The 20000-nt window shown below is 33.6% G+C and overlaps 1 protein-coding gene across 31 annotated transcripts in view; it reads left to right on the plus strand.

The window, feature by feature from the left end:
* Positions 1-20000, plus strand: part of LOC127855476 (parathyroid hormone/parathyroid hormone-related peptide receptor-like) — a 233525-nt gene that overhangs the window by 18263 nt on the left and 195262 nt on the right. The window contains exon 1 of one of the 31 annotated variants that reach the window (XM_052391072.1): positions 5998-6133. The exons of the other annotated variants lie outside the window; for them this stretch is intronic. The gene's annotated coding sequence lies outside the window, so the exon portion shown is untranslated. Of the gene's footprint in view, positions 1-5997; positions 6134-20000 lie in introns of those variants that run through there. 31 annotated transcript variants of the gene reach the window in all.

Below are 20000 nucleotides of genomic sequence, written 5' to 3' on the forward strand. Positions count from 1 at the left end.
AACACTATTTTGTTTTAGTAATATGCGTTAAAAATTTCCCATTTCTACATGTTAAAGGGAGTATGCACGATTTGTCAAATATTTATGAATTTATTTAAAATGTTTAAAAAACTTATATACATATTTCAATATAAATTAAAATAAAAGTTAAGAAGAACATTTAAAAAAATGCGAAATAAGCCAGATATTTAATTCTGAAATCGAAAATATCTGCACAGTCGAATGCGCCCGCATGTATATCATGCATGAACGATGTGAATCTAAATTCAGGTTTTAGTGCAGATTCGTTCATACGACACAAAGACACACTTTTGTTTTCCTAACAAATACGAGTAAACGTGTTGGCATCGGCTTTAACCAGCCAGTTAAGACATTTTACTGAAGTAAACAATATTTGATTTCTAGTACCATATACAATTGTTAATTTATGTTATTTAGCATTCTTAGGTCATATTCATGTTTGTTTTAGATTGCAAAATTACTTGTTGACATCGTGCATACTCCCTTTAAATTTGTCTGTTATATCTTGCTTAAAATGCATTCATATATATCATGTCTATAGCTTATAGTAAAATGTATTCAAATTGCCAGGGAATTCAGGGACCACCAACAACTGAGGAAAACAGAGCGCCCCGAACTTGAGAGCCTGTATGTGAAGCTGTTAGTTAAGTTAGTTTAAATCTATTTAGGCCAACATTGTTTAATAAATTGATTTACGGACCGCCGACCGTATTTTATGTCAAAATGAAATAAAAGTATCTATCTGCAATTTTATTTTCATAAAATTACATGGTCAAGTCAAACATAAGTATTTGAATTAAATGCGATTCGCGTATTAGATGGACATATTCTACAATTTTTACGTAGAGATGCGCACCTGTCGATTACATCATTTTAACAAGATGGCGGACAATTCACAGAAATAAATTGTGACTCTCGGCAAAAATGGCAAATAACGATCAAATACGATGGAGATCATACATTTATTTAGAAGGGATTACTGAAATGCAAATTATTCATGTGAATAACAACGATGCAAAAAACGTTTTCGATACCAACAACATATTAATAAGTAATCTACTCAGTGGATATATGTACGGAAACGAGTGTTTGCATTCATTTATTTATACGCAAGTTAAAACATCTGACAGGAATATCGTTAGAAAATGGAATAAGGCAAACATGGTTTCATTTATATGTTAGTTGATCTGTTTATAATCAGATTCATATGCATATATTGCTTTATTATGTTTGCCTTGCTCTACAGTTTACTGAAACAGCATGGAACTTTAATGGAAGACATAGCAAGATAAATATATTAATATTAAATAAAGTTAGTTAAATACATCAATTACCTTAAATGTGCTTGTTTATATGTAATGTTGTTCCGACAACTGCCTCTAATGCGATTAAATGTTTCTCTCAAAACCAGGTATCCACAGAACGTTTGTTTGTCCCCTTTTTGCATAAACTGCGCGTTAAATGGCCTTTTTTGAAAATAATACGCCATGCCCCTTTGCCCTCCTGGAAAAAACTAATATGGTGTTATACTGTTTAGCGTTTTTCGAATACAACAGTCTAGTCAGAAACATACATAATAATGGTATTATACTGTTGCGTTTATGTAAATGACATTTTAGGTTCTTTCTTCAATTTGACAGTGTAAAGTTGTCTTGTGTGGGGACACTTTTTCATGAATATTACTAGTATTCAACATAGATTTCTACTCAAGAAAGGTTTTTGAAGCAGGACATTAAACAATAAAACAAAATAGTGCTAGATTACACTTTTTGATAAAAAATAAACACTGAGTGATTTCTTTTAATAATGTTTTAATGTACAATTTTTATTCAATAGCAGACAATGAAGACATTCCACAAGAATTAAGATTAAACAGAAATGTTCTTGAAAAATGCATTAATAACACTATTTCTATTGCTTCTAGTGACTGTTTTCATAAATAAGATATACATTGTATAGTACAAAAGTAACGTAAAAAGTTGGTTTATAAAAATAAAGATAAATCGACAAGTTTAAACCTTTTTTGTCGACTCTGTGATTTTTGTTCTTTTATTTTTATTTTTATTTCGACCCCTATTAAAAAAAAAAAATCCCGTAAATCAATTGATTAAAAAATGTTGGCCTTATTTTAGCTCGATTTCATTGAAAGCCTATGACTTATTTGAAATGCTCTCGCGTCCGTTTTCTGGGACTAGATCCAGTACTTGGTGTCTTTGATGGAGATCTAAAGAACGCTTCCACTGTCGGGATTCGCACCCGGGACCTCCTGATTGCTAGGCGGACACCATGTCCACTACGCCACGGCGAAGAAGAAGCTGTTCGGACCACCCGTTTCATCCTTGCCCCCAGACCCCAAGTGTCGTGGCGATCTTGATGAAGAAGATAAAGAAGATGACATGCTTATTTTACGAAATCGACCTAAATTTTCTGCGATGTCTTAACCAAAAGTTAAATACCCGTTGGAATTATCTATGTAAACAGCTTGTTGCCTTGCGATTTTTAAACATGAAGGTCTCAGGTTCATATTCCTAAATGTACATAAAAGGTAACGATTATTATTGTCCTTCATTTATGTGATTCGTACAACGTGGTACCTGTGTACAGAGCTTTCAATTAGCGATGTAGGGTCGGGGTGGTCAATCTACAACGCATATCTTTTCAGATGTTTCAATTGACGCTTTTCTGTTTTATTTATTTCAAATTTAGATCGACTCTGATCTATTGCACAAAATCGTTGCGATCGTGTTGTTATCGTTTTCAGAATTAGGCTATATACATAATCTATTGACAATCATGTCGTGACGTGATCAGTGTTGCACGAGCTAAGGGACGTTTGTGATATTGTTATTTAATCTACTTATTTTGCGCCGTTATTGTGGTTATATTGGTTTGCGAACCGAGGTCGGTTATCTTCCATTGCCAATCCCATAGTCCCACAGTTTTGATAAACTGAACATGTTTTGGGCATACTATAATTGCAAACTAGTTTAATGACACATGCATTTTAACCAGATAGAACACATGTGATAGAGCATATGCCATTTAATATTTTCCCACTCTTTTAAGTGCAATACTTTTCTTGCGGTTATCACTTCTCTTTATGTTGAATATTTTTGTATATATCGGTCACGTTCGATGATCGAAAACAGTTAAAAATGATATCCAAAACACAGTCACTAAAATGGCGTGTTTACACCTGTGAGTGTTGCTTTCGAGCCTATTGTGTTACGGTTGAAGGAACTTAAGTTTACTCAATTCGTTAAATTAATATTATTTGCGAAATTTGTGTCCACACAAGAATTAAATTGGACATTCCAAAAACGAAACGTTTATTCCAATATTTGATGATTGACTCAAAGAGTGTATGAAGTGCTTACCAGTTGACACGCATGTATCAATTAGGCTTTATCCTCGTTCACTGGCCTTTCCTCTCTCCTAAGTTACACCATCCTTTTCATGGCCTTTGTTCGGTAGCCGTTAAGTAATTTCTATCGGATAATGTACCACTTGTGCAAACTAAGAACTAACCAGCCAGTATTTGAATATTTACTATGCTAATATTATCCTGTCGAAGTTTCTTTACTTAGTAACCTTTGGGGCTCTTCTTGCAAATACATTAATTTATTATTAAATATATTTATGTATTTTTTGTTTTAAATGGCTTTGTACGTACACTAAATGTGAACTTTTATATATGCTATCCATTTGGGGAATAATGCAGAGGAATGCTTTTGAAACAATAACGCTCAACATACATTTATTATGTGTTTGCGTTGTTCACAGAACTAATGATCAGGGGTAGATATTTCGTTTCAAATAATAAGATAAGAAAAAAATAGTTTCAAAAGTTATCTAACGGTAAATTAATAACAAACAATAGCAATAGAGATCCTTCTAAACGGAATTATATGCCTTATACACTACAGGTGGTTAATTACGCACATGTACGTGATACAACATATGCAAATCTTGTTTGACAACTTTGTTGTGTATGTGCATATTTACTGTGATATTAATATAGAAATATAAATAAACAGACAATTAGATACACGGATAAATGCTCTTGTGTTTTCCATTAAGATTTATTTTAGGAAACTAATTTTGAAATTTCGACTATTAAAAAGGCAGTAAACAACTGAAACTGTAATCAAAAGAAAAATTGATGTTTAATTTTATTCTGAATGGCTTAAATTAAATAATTAATTACAACACTGGGTTAGGCTTGTACGGCAAAACCCTCAGAAATATAAATGCTATTATTAAGGAATTTGTTTTATACCGCACGGAAAACTATAATTATACGCAACTAGATGGAATAGGTTTGCAAATCAAAATATTTGATGAAATAAAACTTTAGTGTATTGAGCTACAATCAGCGGTCAGTCTTGATATGTGATATAGTTATCCACGTTGTCCCATTTCTGACGTTATGTTGTGGACACTAACCAATTGCATAACAAAAGGGCAATTATGGCCCTGAAGCGCTTACCCCAGTTCAAGGTTCACAAATTGTCGAACTCATGGTTTACAGTTTTTTCCCCACTTGACCCTGATTCAAACCTGAACCGTGGTATTGTCAACAACATGCTGATCAAGATTGACTCACAAACGTGTCTTTAACAGTTTTTTCTCTGAGATTTAACCTGGTGGCTTAGTTTTTGGACACAAATGGCCCAAATTGGAACTCGGCCTAGATAGTATCAATATATACATTCGTTCCGAGTTTCATCAATTGAGTTATATATGTGATAACAATGTTTAATAATATTCGACCTGATGGAAGTCTCTTCTACACGAAATCCAGTTAAGGCGGAGAGTGTCGTCCCCTGATTAGCCTGTGCGAACTGCACAGGCTAATCTGGAACAACACTTAACGCACATGCATTAAGCCCCAGTTTTCGCAGAACACGACTCATATGTTATGCTGATAGAAAATCTTTACGGAACAGAATTAAGATGCTTTCAAAAGAGGCTTTCAAACCCGCTTTATACTTATTTTAATTCCTAAAATTAATTGCTGAAGCTGCACAGAGAATATAAAGGCCGGCAAATTCAAGTTACGTTTCTGTGGGTAATATTCATGCAATGCAAAGAGAAATGTAAAGGCTGGCAAATATCAAGTTACGTTTCTCTGGATAATTTTCATATACTTTTCATGAAATTGCCTTGAGGAAGAGTCAAGGATGTTAATGTAGAATCAAACTATCTACAATTGAAAGAATAATATGTATGTTACATGCGCTGCGGCGTAACTGCGGTATCAGTAAAAAATAATAGGCGGCTTTCTGGCAACTCGACATAACGCGCCTGCTTGTAAACCCGGGCCTTTGGATCAGAGTTTGTTTATATTAATAATTCCGCAAATTAGCGCTCGAATAGAGTTAGCCACTCACGCCGTACCGCGGTAGTATTCTGTTACAATATTTGCTTTTACATTTATTTCATTTTCCAAACCAGAGTGTTTATTTTGCTCTTTCTCACCTTTGTCGATTGGCTGTAAGAAAATTACCGCCTTTGAAACCTGTTGTTCATTGCGGTCTTTGGGATATATTTATTTCGATACGATGTGGTGCAGTGAATATTAATGTACTTGTGTGATTGTTCGCTTAACATTTCTGACTGGGTGACATATGCCAATCGGTCGTAAAGTGAATACAACGTTATTTGGGAAGATTGTGGACGATTTTTATGTGACCGTTTTTTAATTAATTCATATATCGGTTCTATAGTGGTTAAAATAAGTAGTATTTGTTACTTTAAACAAGCTGCATTAATTCACTCACGCTTGTACGATTGAACTTTGGATGGGCTTAAAATACTGAGGACGCGTCAAGCGAAAAGGTGAAATCGAGGTATTGTTGTTTAAATCACAAAACTACAGAGAATTTTTAAAAATTATACCGGTATAATTTGACAATACAGTAATTTTTATTCCAAAGCCATAGTGGTAAATTATAAAAATAACATTGCCACTGATCAGCGACAGTCTAACGGATGTGAACAATAAATATAGAAAAAACTATCGGATTTTCATTCATGCGAAGTTCGATTCCGACACGTTCAACATGTATTCGATGTAAAAGGGCCACAGGACAGGATTTTCGTTTACATGGTAATGACAAACTATAAATACATGCTATAAACTACATATTTGCTTCTCAAATTATATATATACTACACAGACTGTCTCTGCTGCTGCTAATGCTGTTGATTTTTGGTGCTGCTGCTGGTATTACTGCTACTAAAACTCCTACTCTTCCTACAACTTATACATCTGGGTCTTCATCGGGAATTTGTTTCCGAACTCTTATCACAACGTTTTAATCAATATTATTGTGTAGTAGTAAGGGCTCCTAAATCTTAACCTAACGTCGACTGTTATCAAGAACTAAGAAAGAATTCTAATTTTACTCTAAATTGTAATGAACGTGTTTTAAACATACAGGACATTATCCTTATTCAGGATTTTACAAAGGAGCTTGACTTTCAAATTACAAACACGTCACACAACAGGCTGAGACGTAATCACGTACAGGTAGTAAACACAACAATCATACACTAGACAATATTTAAACATCGTATTATACAATATTCAAGTACATATTTATATAGCGACCACAACATATTATTATAAACTATTTAATCCAATTTACCTAATAGACATACATATTAAGATAATTTTTAACTAAAGGGCAATAACTAGATGGAGGGAGAAAACCTGTCCTATTACAATTGCAAGCATCCAATCAAAAGGCATATTAATGTAATCTTTGGTGGCACCTGAACCTATGACGAAGGACCATTTAGTGTTTACGTTTCGTTATGAGAGTCTTCCCATGGATCCCCTCAGTCTCTGTTATAAACAAATAAGAATTTACATATCATTCGATTGCTGTAGGTAATGTGACCGTATTTGTCGCGTTCTGAGAAAACTGTGCTTAATGCATGTGCGTTAAGTGTCGTCCCAGATTAGCCTGTGCACGACACTTTCCGCTTTTATGTTAGTTTTAGTTTCAAGGAAGTCCCTCCTTACCAATATATCAAGTTTAGGCGGAAAGTGTCGTCCCTGATTAGCCTGTGCGGACTACACAGGCTAATCTGGGATGACACTTTACGCACATGCATGAAGCCCAGTTTTTTCAGAGCAAGACGCATATTTGTTCAGTTGATCCACGTCAATTACATACTTAATGTTGTAATCATTCACATATGCGGCTCTTCCGTGATTGTTTAGCTGTTCATTTCGATCCTCATCATTTGTTTAATTAACTGTAAACGGTTAAGTAAAATATCCCGAATGACTATTTATAAAAGAGACGTTTTCGCTGTTTGTCGAAATTGTACATTTCCAATATTTTGACACGAATTCAAAAAGTAAAACACTATTATACATCAGGAAGCGAAATAACAATAATGACGAAGACTTATATTATAACCACAACTGCGTTTATGAAGTATCATCAGTTGAAATAGGCACAATTATCAAGCGCAACATGATTTTTTGAATGATTTTTTTATGTTCGTTAAATTTTGTCACAACACATGGGTCACTTACATGAAATTTAACAAGCTTCATGTGGGTAAAACTTTTCACTTTGTTCTTCTATGTTTGTCTTTAAAACTGAACTCTATTATTCCGTTGTTTAGATCTAACAATGTAAGGTATTTATACTCTTCAACAAAAGCCCAAATCTGCGAGCAAATGCAGTCCTGTGTCAATTATACAATCATGTATTTCTTCTGTGTTGTCGAACCTGCAGCAATACAGTAAGCAGAAGTTTAACCCATTCATGCCTAGCGTCCTGAAAAAAGGACATTGCAAACAGCGTAGACCCAGATGAGACGCGGCATGATGCGGCGTCTCATCTGGGTCTGCGCTGTTTGCTTAAAGGAATTTCAGTAAGTAATATTCTAAATATAGAAATAAATATACTTGACACCCCTTATTTTGGAAATAAATTGATCCAATTTAGAGGGATGGGAGAGTGCACTAGACATAAATGGGTTAATCAATGCGTCTCATTTGAAATGAAATATATTTATGCACTGCTGTTTGACGAAACAAGATAATGTAATATTTTGTGCTTTAAAACAATTGTAAAATATATTTTGTTAATTTAATTTAAGTAACATATACATACTATTCTAACTTTCAGAATGACGAATCCATATTCATTTGTTTGAAACTGCGTGGCATATTATCTATTTACTTCTGAAATACATAAATATTTTTATAAAGTATTGAGAAAATCCGAATGCACATCCTAATTCAAATTACCGTTTGCCTGTGCATGTATATCAAAATACATAAAATTTCTCATATTGTACTCATACATTTGTATGTAAATGGTAAATAAAAGGTATGCATCATACTGTTGTTTAAAAATACAAGTATCGAATTCGATGCTGATATTTAAAAGTCTCTTTATAATTTATACCCTTTGCAGTTACTATGCAACCATCGACTTAACAATTTTCGTAAGCACCTGATACAGTGAAAACTAAATACGAATTTTCTGTAACCTTATATTCTATGGAATTAAATGTACGAAGAGAACATTGTATCATCATCGAACACCATTTAAAGTTTGTGTTTAGTAATTTTAGAGTAATAATATAAGAAATCGTCTTTAACAATTTCTAATGGGATTGTACTTCTGATGCATTTTTATGCTGATGTTATCTTTTCAAAACTTACTGCTATATGCATGACATAATTTGTATTTCACCCCCATTACAATCGGTTTTGTTTCAAAGATTAGACATGCTATATATCTCGGTAAAGTGTTATAATAAGGTTAATGCACATGCAATTTTTAAAATCTTGAACACAAACGAAGCCATGGGCCATTTCCATAAAAATGAATGATTTTATAAGTTTTAATGATGCACATAAATAAGTAGGCTATCTTATATATTTTATTTTTTGCTAGTGTTTTAGTAACACTAATAAAATCAAATGACTCTTACCGCGGAAGTAAGTAATTCGTATAGATAAAGGTAAAAACTAAATTACATAACATAGTCATTTTTCATATAAACACATGAGCCATCTGTTTAACCTAAATATATACATGTGTACATTGATTTCACTAAACCTGAGCCTGTTAAATACCTAGCTCATGTCCGTAAAATTGAGCTACATCTATATTTAATTTGTTTATAGTATAGTCTTTATTTACCCCATACATAGGTTTGTGCAGGTCGAGGCCATCATCTATATTTAATAGCTTGCATTCGTTTATACAATAACAACAGCATGTGACCTGGCTTTAAAATTTTAATAACTTGATTATTCTTATATCCATATATGAATAAATCGATATATTTGTTATCTGATTTCCTGGTTAACCTATTAAAATACAGTTCCACGTGTATGCCAATACATTACCTTCTCAACAGCGTGGCGGAAGCTTAACTAGTTTAATAAGCCTCTGGATTAAAGATTTCGGTCCCTATAATTTAAATGAATCATGTTATTTATTTAGCAATAAAGTCTTACTGAAGTAGTTGGTTATCTTCTTTGTAACTCGAGTACTACGTTTCTGCTAATGGAACCAGCTGAGAGCTTTTATTACAAATACAGGAGCATTGTACTACAAGTGGAGTGAACTATTTGATAATGATGCAATATGCATCCGTCTTTGAAGTGTTTCCCAATATATTGTTTTTGAACATAGTGAAACATTCTTTTTATGCCCCCGGATCGAAAGATCGGGGGTATATTGTTTTTGGCCTGTCTGTCATTGTATGTGTGTGTGTGTGTGTGTGTGTGTGTGTGTGTGTGTGTGTGTGGTGTGTGTGTGTGTTTGTGTGCGTGCGTGTATGTGTGTGTGTGTGTGTGTGTGTGTGTGTGTGTGTGTGTGTGTGTGTGTGTGTGTGTGTGTGTGTGTGTGTGTGTCCCAAAACTTTAACCAAAACTTTAACCTTGGTCATAACTTTTGCAATATTCAAGATAGCAACTTGATATTTGGCATACATGTGTATCTCATGGAGCTGCACATTTTGAGTGGTGAAAGGTCAAGGTCAAGGTCATCCTTCAAGGTCAAAGGTCAAAAAAACAAATTCAAAAACTTTAACCAAAACTTTAACCTTCTTCATAACTTTTGCAATATTGAAGATAGCAACTTGATATTTGGCATGCATGTGTATCTCATGGAGCTGCAAATTTTGAGTGGTGAAAGGTCAAGGTCATCCTTCAAGGTAAAAGGTCAAATTTATGGCTTCAAAGCGGCGCAATAGGGGGCATTGTGTTTCGGACATCTCTTGTTTAGTGTGTGTTTTTTACACGAGATATAAATGCAATTAAAACATGATATTTTCATGATGGTGATGGCATGCGACGTGAACCCTCTAATTTTGGACTTTTTCATTGTTGTCCTGATTTACATGATGTCACTGCTTTGATAAGGTTATACTGTTCTTGATATAACGTAGCTTTAACAATAAATATAATGTAAACATAACAACGTGAACCCATTTTGCATATGACAAAAGTTTTTTTTCATCGCAAAAAGATAAAAACTTAATTTCAATAATAATCAGTCTTATATTTTTTGGACTTATTATGATTGACTTAATTGCAACAAACGTTTAAATTATTAAAGGAATCAAATGTATTGATAGAGAATGTACATCAGTTGTTATTATATTCGGGGAGCGGAATATTGTAGTCGTTGGACATTACTGTTGCAGGTTTCATCGAAATATTTTTGCACTTGAGTAGCGTCTATAACCTTAAATATTCGGTTAAGCTATGCATCTACATGTATATGAAGTCACAATGCATGGACCAGCGCTGTACAAATAGTTTTGCATTCTTTAAGTGAGTTTGAATTTATACTAATGACATTCTCAATTGATATTCGAATAGAGCATTTCATTCAGGTCTACGTATTTTACATCTCATGAAAGTAAATCAGGGCAATTAAATATAATGGCTCAGTTGTATTTGCGTACAGACAAACATATAACATTCTAAAAGCAACAAAAAATAGACATGAAGTTAGATTTCGATTTGCATTTATTGCATGCTTAAGTAAATATTTTCAGATTTTGTTCACAGGGTTGATTTTGCAATCTTGGTTTTACTTCTTTTAATGCTATACTTTTCTTAAACTCCCACCGCCTTACAATAAATGGTTGGCGGACTATATAGGACTTATGATTTTTCCGCACGTACCAAACAACGTGGTTACCTGTTGTTACGGTCATATTATGCTGTACAATGACAAATTCACATCATTTGTTTTAAAGTAGGGGGTTTCCACTCTCATACCACACTCTTCATGGAAGGATTTTTAATCAATACACATGTTATCTGAGCGATCTATCAACGCATACGTGACTATAGTACAGCAGGTCATTGCCAAACGTTGAGGTCAACGTTCAAAATCACAGAAATGTCTTGTTAAAAAAGTGTTTATCTGCTCGATTACATGGCCATGCATTGACATATTTCAATATAACGATTCATAAAGGAGCCTTTTCGCGTTTTTGGTAAATTTACCAAATAAAAAAAAGTTGTTTCGGATTCGCAAATTTTCGTTAAAGCTAGGATATTTGTGAGGAGACAGTAATACTCAACATATACCATGCTCTACATAAGCCATTGATCTGCATCGTTTGACGATTTAAAAACCTGAAAATTATCAAGCGTTGCGACGCGAAACGATTTAATAATTTGAGAGTTCTGTTATTGTCGATATATATTTTCTGAAACTTCAAAGATTGCTTATACAATGTATTAAATACACCTTTCACTGTATGAGCACGGATGGCCGAGTGGTCTGAGCACTTTTACTCTAGGACTCCAGGGGTCAGTGGTCCGAGCCCTGTTGAGGGTTATTTTGCAATCGTTTTTTTTTAAATTTTATTCTTGTTTTTTTTTACTGGAGCTTTTTAGATCCAATGTTTACATTTATCAATATAAAGCATTTAATGACAAACTTCAATACATGCAAAAATCTGTGAAAAGGCCCCTAAAACCAATATGAGGTAAAGCTTGAGTAAGTTCAAAAGTGTTAACGTCTATGCCAATTTAAAGAAGTTAAAGATCAATATACAGGGCTTCGTTGTCTAGACGGAGCTGGTCAGCTCTAAAGCTAGGAATTTAACAAACAAAATGAGTAGAAAGGATAACTACATTTGATAGCTGGTCGCGTGCACGAACAACATCATCAACTTCAATCCTACACGGGTTTGCTCATGTAAGAACTACATCTACCATCAATATTGAGATAAAAACGAGAAACAAAGTTATATAAAGCACTTTATTGGCGAAAATGGGTTGTCCACATTATATCGTCATCATAATGAAGTGACATGGAAAACAAATTATATGTGACGTTTTGATTTCTCCATCGAAGGCCAAACTCGGAGATCAGCAGTCAAACAGCAGCTTTGATTGTCAAGGGTCTGCATAATGGAGGTATACCTTATTCATTATTTTGCCTGAAAACAGATGCGATGGGAAATATTATGTTGATTGCTATTCTTTTTCCAGTACACTACTGTGCGAAATTGTTTTCCTTATTAAGTAATGTGTCTTGATTGATCAATTAACATCATAAGCAAACATATTGCAGATCTTTTTCCACGGACATCTTTACATTGAATTCTGATCATACAATGAGTATTCTTCACACCCATTATCTCGTTTGAAAAGACCGATGAACACCGATGACAAATGAATGAACATTTTGTAATAGAAATGGACTTTAGTATTGATATTTCTAAAAGTAAACAATAATATTCAACATGAATGATATCCGGTGTATGTTTTGAGATTGCACTGTTTTGAACATCCTTTTCAAACAAAGGCCTCATTTTCGCGTATGCATGCTTTCCATTTAATACATTTTAATCCATATATTAATCAATGTCTAAAAGGAATTAATGTGAATGCTTTTCTTCGCAGTCTAATACCCCCATGATGTAGTGGAAATTGAAGTGAATGCTTTTATTGTGGGTAATATAATATGTTGTATTGGATAATTAGAATACAAATATAGATAATAAATGAATTAAAGCCGCAATTAATCAGGGGCGCGCACTACCACGATTTATATGCCCAGCGTAATTTATGATATTGGTCAACCTCCACACAGAGTTGTCGTTCCATGCTCTCACATACAATCTCTTAACCTCCACATAGAGTTGTCGCTCCTTGCCCTCACACACAGTCTCTTCAATCACAAGAAAATATGACCAGATTTGATAGGATTTAATTTTTTGTTTAACTATTATATTTTGAAAGGAATGTCATTCTATGTTTATATTTTGAAAAGAGTGTATAAAAGTTGGGCTTCATAAAAAAACAAAACATTACCTAAATAAAAAAGTAAAAATAATAACGGTAGAATGATTGTACCACGCGGCTAGGCTATGATCACGTGGTTGGATTTGAAGGCAGGGTTTGATCCAGGTATGATGGTTCCAGTCAAATCTCTTCGCAAAGGTTGGCAATCTCTGCCATCACTGGAAAAAGTCTACCAGATTTAGGAGAATTGCATTTTTGTTTAAGTATTATGTTATGAAAAGTAGTATCATTTTCTTTTATATTTTGAAAATGGTTTATACATTTAAGGTCATAATAAAATTAATTATATAAATTAAAACATTGAACAAAAAACAACATGAAAGTTATTGTACCACGTGGCTCGGCTATCATCACGTGGTAGGTTATGAAGGCAGTGATTCGATCCAGCTTTGCTGGTTCCGGTCAAATCTCTGCGCGGAGGTTGTTTATTTGTAAATTAAATTGGAGGGAAAATATGTTTTTCTTCAGAGGGAAGTTTTATGCGCGTGTGCTTGTTGATTTGTGCTGGGCATAGTGTGAGGTTTGGCAAGTCTCGTGATTTGCGTTGACTGTTCAAAGGCGGTGAATCCTTTGTGCATAGTGTTTTGCATTGTATAGGTCACATGTCTTAGGGAAAAGCTAATCACCTGTTAACAATAATTTCTTTCCTGTTCCTGGAGTTTCATTATTTGTAGGTCTAAATTTCTATGTCTCACGTGATGTTCTAACAAATTGCGCGGAACGCGAGATTTACATTGGGCAGCGTCGGAAAAATCACGACGTAGTTCTCATTAGCTGCCCGAGGCTGATCTCGCGTTCGCTCGTAAATGATCGGATATCGTCGCCGAAAATTCACATAGAATATATATTGTGACACAAAAAATAGAAACGAGAATTTTGTACCTTATTAAATCTATGTTACCATACCAAATCAAGCGTTGATATATTGGCTTTTGCTATCAGGAACACTCATTTGTATGGGTTGATTTTATTTTACACAATATTTTACTAAATATTCGTTGATTTTGAGTATTTCTGTGGCTTTACGAGTCTTTGAACAATTAATATGAGTCTTCACATTCGTCCTTGATTTTATTAAAAGCGTAATTAAATCGTGACTTAACAACGTCACTGGCAAACTTATCAATACATGGGCACATGCTGTTTCTGAGTATTAATTTTAACACCATGAATAACACCTATTCTTAATACAACTGTTTGATACTTACACAGTTGTTGACGATTACGGTAACCATAACAAATCAAAGTCAAACTATTTAACCCAACTTCGCTTTTAAATTGGCATTGTCTTGGGCTATCCGGCTCCCAATGGGTTATGTGTATTTTCTCATTTTCTTGCTTTTGCTGTTGTATTCAGGCAGTGTATTTTCGAAGTGACACAATAACATGCATTTATGTACAATTAAGTAGATGCAAATAGAGAGCTGAATTTCGTTGATGTCATAATATATATATTTACACACAGCTTAAAAAACAACTTGGATGATTTTCCAATGACCCTTTTATAAATTCTTACATAACGTGTACGTTATACTGTTGATAAATATTGGAAACAATTTTATACACATGAATACAATGCTCCCATTTACATGTATGTTATGTCATTGTTGCATGTATAAGAATCCAAAAAATATATTGCACTGTTTATTAGACGAAAGCGACGTTAAACTCCGCGATTCCTTAAAGGTAAACACACCATCGTCATTTTTTGTCAATAGCTTGTGATCGTCGATATGCGAACTTGAAGTTATCAGTCCATATAACCAGTCCTAAGATCTTTATAAAAGGTAATAGTTACGGCAATATGATGGTTGTCCTCCGGTCATGTACAGCATGTTACCGTTGTTGAGAGTCTTTAGTCAACGTCTGAGTGGCCCACATATAGGAATTTAAACAGACGTGTTAATTGGCATTTTCCTGTTATATTTATTTTAAAGGTAGGATACATGGACAGAACCTCAGATGTAACCAAATACACGTAGGAAAGAATGCACGTTTGTCTGTTTACTGTAAGTTCGGTTTTCTGCACTTGTTGTCGTTTGTTTAAGGTCTTTGTTTAGAAGAACTAATGTGCGTTTAAATATGTTGTAATGTAGATAACAACTTTATCCATCTCTATATTACATTTGCATAAAAACAAAGCCTACGTTTATTGATGCTTTGATTGAGAGGAATTTAGTTTATACGCGTTTTGGGGATATTTTAACCAGAAGAACGCGATTAATAACGTTGTGCTACAAGAAAAAGTAAATCCACTTTGATATAAAGTTATTTCATCTCCTTATTTCCTCCAAACTTCGAGTCTTCTAGGTTTGCAGATGCCGGCTTTTTTTCAAATCTTTACCTCCACCAGTATAAAGTGAGCATAAACTTTGGCAAACACGTTTTGTGCATTTATCGTGGTCAACCAGCTTTATGCACAATGGATGAGGGTCAGAAGAGACAATTGATGATAGACCATTGGTAAATATACGTGTTTCCGTTCTTAAATTAGTAGTTACAACTTAAAAATGCGAATGTGCATATAAGTCAAATTTGATAATTAAAAAAACCCAACAACAACAAACAAGAGATCTTGCCATTAACCATAGACACTCACTACAACATCGCGATATTAGTCTTTACAGCCTCTAAATTATTTTTGTAGTCGTTTTGTACTACGTGTGAACAGAAATTTAGTTTCCTCAATGAATTATAATCAGTTTTGATAACCATTTTATGCAACACAATAATTAAAATGGACATTTGCAAAACAAAATGTATATTCCATTATTTGATGTTTGACTCAACGAGTGTATGGGTTGTTTACCTTATGACAAGAATGTATCAATTATGTCTTATCCCGGTTCGCAGGATTTTCGCCCTTTCAAGTCACATCATCCTTTCATAATTATTGAATGGTAGCCGTTAAAGTAATTTCTCTAGGATAATGTACCGCTTGTGCAAACATTGACAATTGTCAATACAGTATTTGAATATTTATCAAGTCAACATAACCAAGTCGAAAAATGTCATTCAATAATAACTGTAAGGGTCTTCTTGCGAGGAAACCAATTTATTTGAGGTCTTTCATTCTGTTGTTAGGGGTTTGAAAACAACACAACTGCGGACTTAAATGGAAATTTAGCGTTTGACCCTTGTTCACAATACTCATGATAAATGTAATTGTAGAAGTATTTTATTCGAACATCAAAATGTCATTTCTTTGATGGAATGTAAATTACTTTTCATTGTATGAAATAGTTTTCTGTTGTTCCATTGCTCGCAATAATTACTGTAGAAGTAATTTTCACAATTGACAGTAGCGGAATGGGTATCCGACGATGGTGGTCCACATACAACGCATACATGTTTAACTTGCCGGAATTGCGGAATTCCATTACACACAAATGGAAATCCAGTAGATGATCTAACATGTTATTATTATATCCCTTAATCTATTGCCGATTTGTTTCAAATGTTATTTCTATCCGTTTGCAGTTTGCATATCTGCGTTAAACATAGGATCGTTTATAATAGTTTGAAGAGTTTAATTTTGGCAATGATGTTCTATGATGTTATTGATGGTGAAAAAAAATCTCAAAATCTCTGATCGTAAAAAATAATCACAGCAAAGTTTTATTAGTCGAAAAAAGTCGAAAAAACTACGATCGTGTAATCTAGTTTAATGTTTCAATAAAATAAGGTATCTTTACACCTGAAATTGTGATGCTTTTTCAGTTTCAATACTGCAATAAAATAAATTATGAATGGTTCATATTTTGGTGTTTCAAGTAAATTTTATTTCCATTGCTTGCGGATTCTTACTGTGCAAGAAGGTGTTCGTATAAAGATGAATTTTAAAAACAGCGACCTATACTATATTTTCAAAGTTATTTTTAATATTTTTAAATTAACACCCCAATCATGTCTGTATACAAAACTTCACCTGAGCCTGTTAAATAAAGAACTAACGTATGTCCGTAAAAGTAAGCTAAATCTATTATTTTATAATCGCTGGCCTGTGTACGTACAACTGAATTAGGCTTTGCTTAAAATTTTCATATTTTTTTTATTTCTACATTCACAAAAGCATCAATCGATATATTTGTTATCAGTTCCTCTGGTTCATCTATTTAAATGCAACACCACGTGCATGACAAAACGATACTTTCTCAAAAGCGATGCGGAAGCTACATCAGTCTAAAGGGACCTTTTCACGTTTTGGTAAATTGACAAAATAAAAAAAATGTTTCAGATTCGCAGATTTTCGTTTTAGTTATGATATTTGTGTGGAAATAGTAATACTGAACATTTACCATGCTCTTAAATATCCATCATATGCATTTTTGGACGATTTTGAAACATGAAAATAATAAAGCGTTGCAAAGGGAAACGATTGAATAATTTGGAAAGTTCTGTTGTTGTCGTTATATTTTGTGAAACTACGAGGATTGCTTATATAAGTTTACAAATACATCCCCTGATTGCATGAGCACGGATGGTCGATTGTCTAAGCCGAAGACTTTTTATTCCAGGACGCCAGGGGTCAGTGGATCGAGCCCAGTTTAGGGTTACTTTTTTCTTTTTTTTTTAAATTGCATTCTTGTGTTATTTTTACTGGAGATTTTTAGGTCAAATGTTTAAATTTATCAATATAAAGCATTTAATGACACGCTTCAACATATGCCAAAATCTGTGAAAAGGCCCCTTTAATATGCCCTTGTGGTATAGAGTTTGGTCTCGATACAATTTAATTTAAACGTGTTCATGATTTAGGTCGTTAGCGATGATGTCATCGTGACATAGTTGGTTATCTTAATTGTAACTCGAGAACTACGCTTCTGCTAATGGAAGAAGCCGACAGCTTTTATTTCAAAAAGGAGCATTTTACCACAAAGCGACCTCACATTGAGCGAAATGTTTTGATAATGGCGCAATCTGCACCAGTCTTTTAAGTTTGTTTCAATAGATATTTTAATAAGAACTTAGTGAACACTTTTTTTCTGATATGGGATACAAATGCAATTCAATTGATATTATGATGATGGTTATGGCATAACACCTGAACCCTCTAATTTGAGACTTTTTGAATTGTTGTCCTGATTTACAGATAGTTAAAAATACAATGCAAGAACTTGGAGGTTTGTTTTTGCTAAATAAATAAGGTTATAATGCAATTAACATCATGATACTATTTCAATTGACATAGTATAAACACACAAAAAATGAAACGCTTAGTTAAAATGGCATTAACGTGTCTAATAGTTATATTTGATATAGAGTCCTCTTGACGCTTAAACTCATACATGTTAAAAGAAACGGTTAACAATTTTTGAATAGTGACTTATTTGCAGTAATACACATTTAAGCAGATTGTTATATAATGCTATGGATCAAATGTATTGTTACAGTATGTGAACTGGTTGATGTTTGTTTGCTGTGAACGGACCATTAGAAGTCGTTTGACGTAACTGGGTCACACGGTTTCATTTATATATCTATTAGCACTTGAGTAGCGTCCTGATCCTTAAATATTCGGTTAATGTATGCACATGGCGTCACATTTTAAACGATAAGCGATGACTATATATTTTTTTATCCGGTAATTGAGTTTGTGTTTATACAAATGACATACTTAATTGATGTGCAAATAGAGGGTTTTGTGTAAGTACATTACAAGTCTGTAAAAGCGATGGAAACGTGGGACAGGGCAACGCAATACAATTTCACTGTTGTATTTATAATAGAGTTTGAAATAGATTTGTTATAGTTATTTGTTATTGTTAGATTTCGATCGACATTTATTGAATACTGACGTAAATATTTTCAATTTTCTAAGAATGTTCATTTTATATTAAAGGGTTATTCACGGTGCTTTCCTATATTGATGCACTACCCTAAATGTTATACGTTTATTAAAACTCCCACTATCAATAGAAGGTAGAATTAAGGGTAGGTGGGCTATGTATGACTCACTTTTTGTCGCGACCGAAAACAACATGGTAACCTTCAAGAACACGATCTTACTATGAGGTAAAACGATAAAGTTTAAATCTTTACTAAAACATAAGGGGTTTCCGATCTCATACCCTACCGTGCATTGAAGGATTTTACAACAACACACTCGTTCATTTACACGATATACACGCGCATAAACAACGTTTATCGTTAAGACGATGATTTAGGTCGGTAAGTAATCAGGTAAATTCTATTTTATTTAGCATTATTATAGATGTGTCGAGAAGTTGTATTTTAACTTCAAATCCCTTTCTTATCACATTATTTATGTGAAATAATTACTTTTTAAACGTAATTTGTGTTGATTAATCTGTTAAAAACCTGCAAGAAACACCTTGCAGAATGCAGATATTTTTTAATGGATAGCTTTTCTTCTTGTCATACAATGAGTAGTATTCACAACATTTATGTCGTTTGCGAATGCCTTACGCTACGGCTGGTGACATTTGAAGGAGCCTTTTATAAAAGAACAGGACGTTAGTATTGATATTTATATTGGACGAGTACATAACAATTTAAACATGAATGATATCAGATAAACGTTTTTAGATTGCGCTGGTCTGTGCACACTATTCAAACGAGTTTGTAATGGTCACATGTGCAAGTTTTTCAGTTAATACAATTTAATTTTAATCGATATCTAAATGCAATGAGTTTA

Source organism: Dreissena polymorpha, chromosome 13, assembly GCF_020536995.1.
Source record: "Dreissena polymorpha isolate Duluth1 chromosome 13, UMN_Dpol_1.0, whole genome shotgun sequence".
NCBI classification, from domain to species: Eukaryota; Metazoa; Mollusca; class Bivalvia; order Myida; family Dreissenidae; genus Dreissena; species Dreissena polymorpha.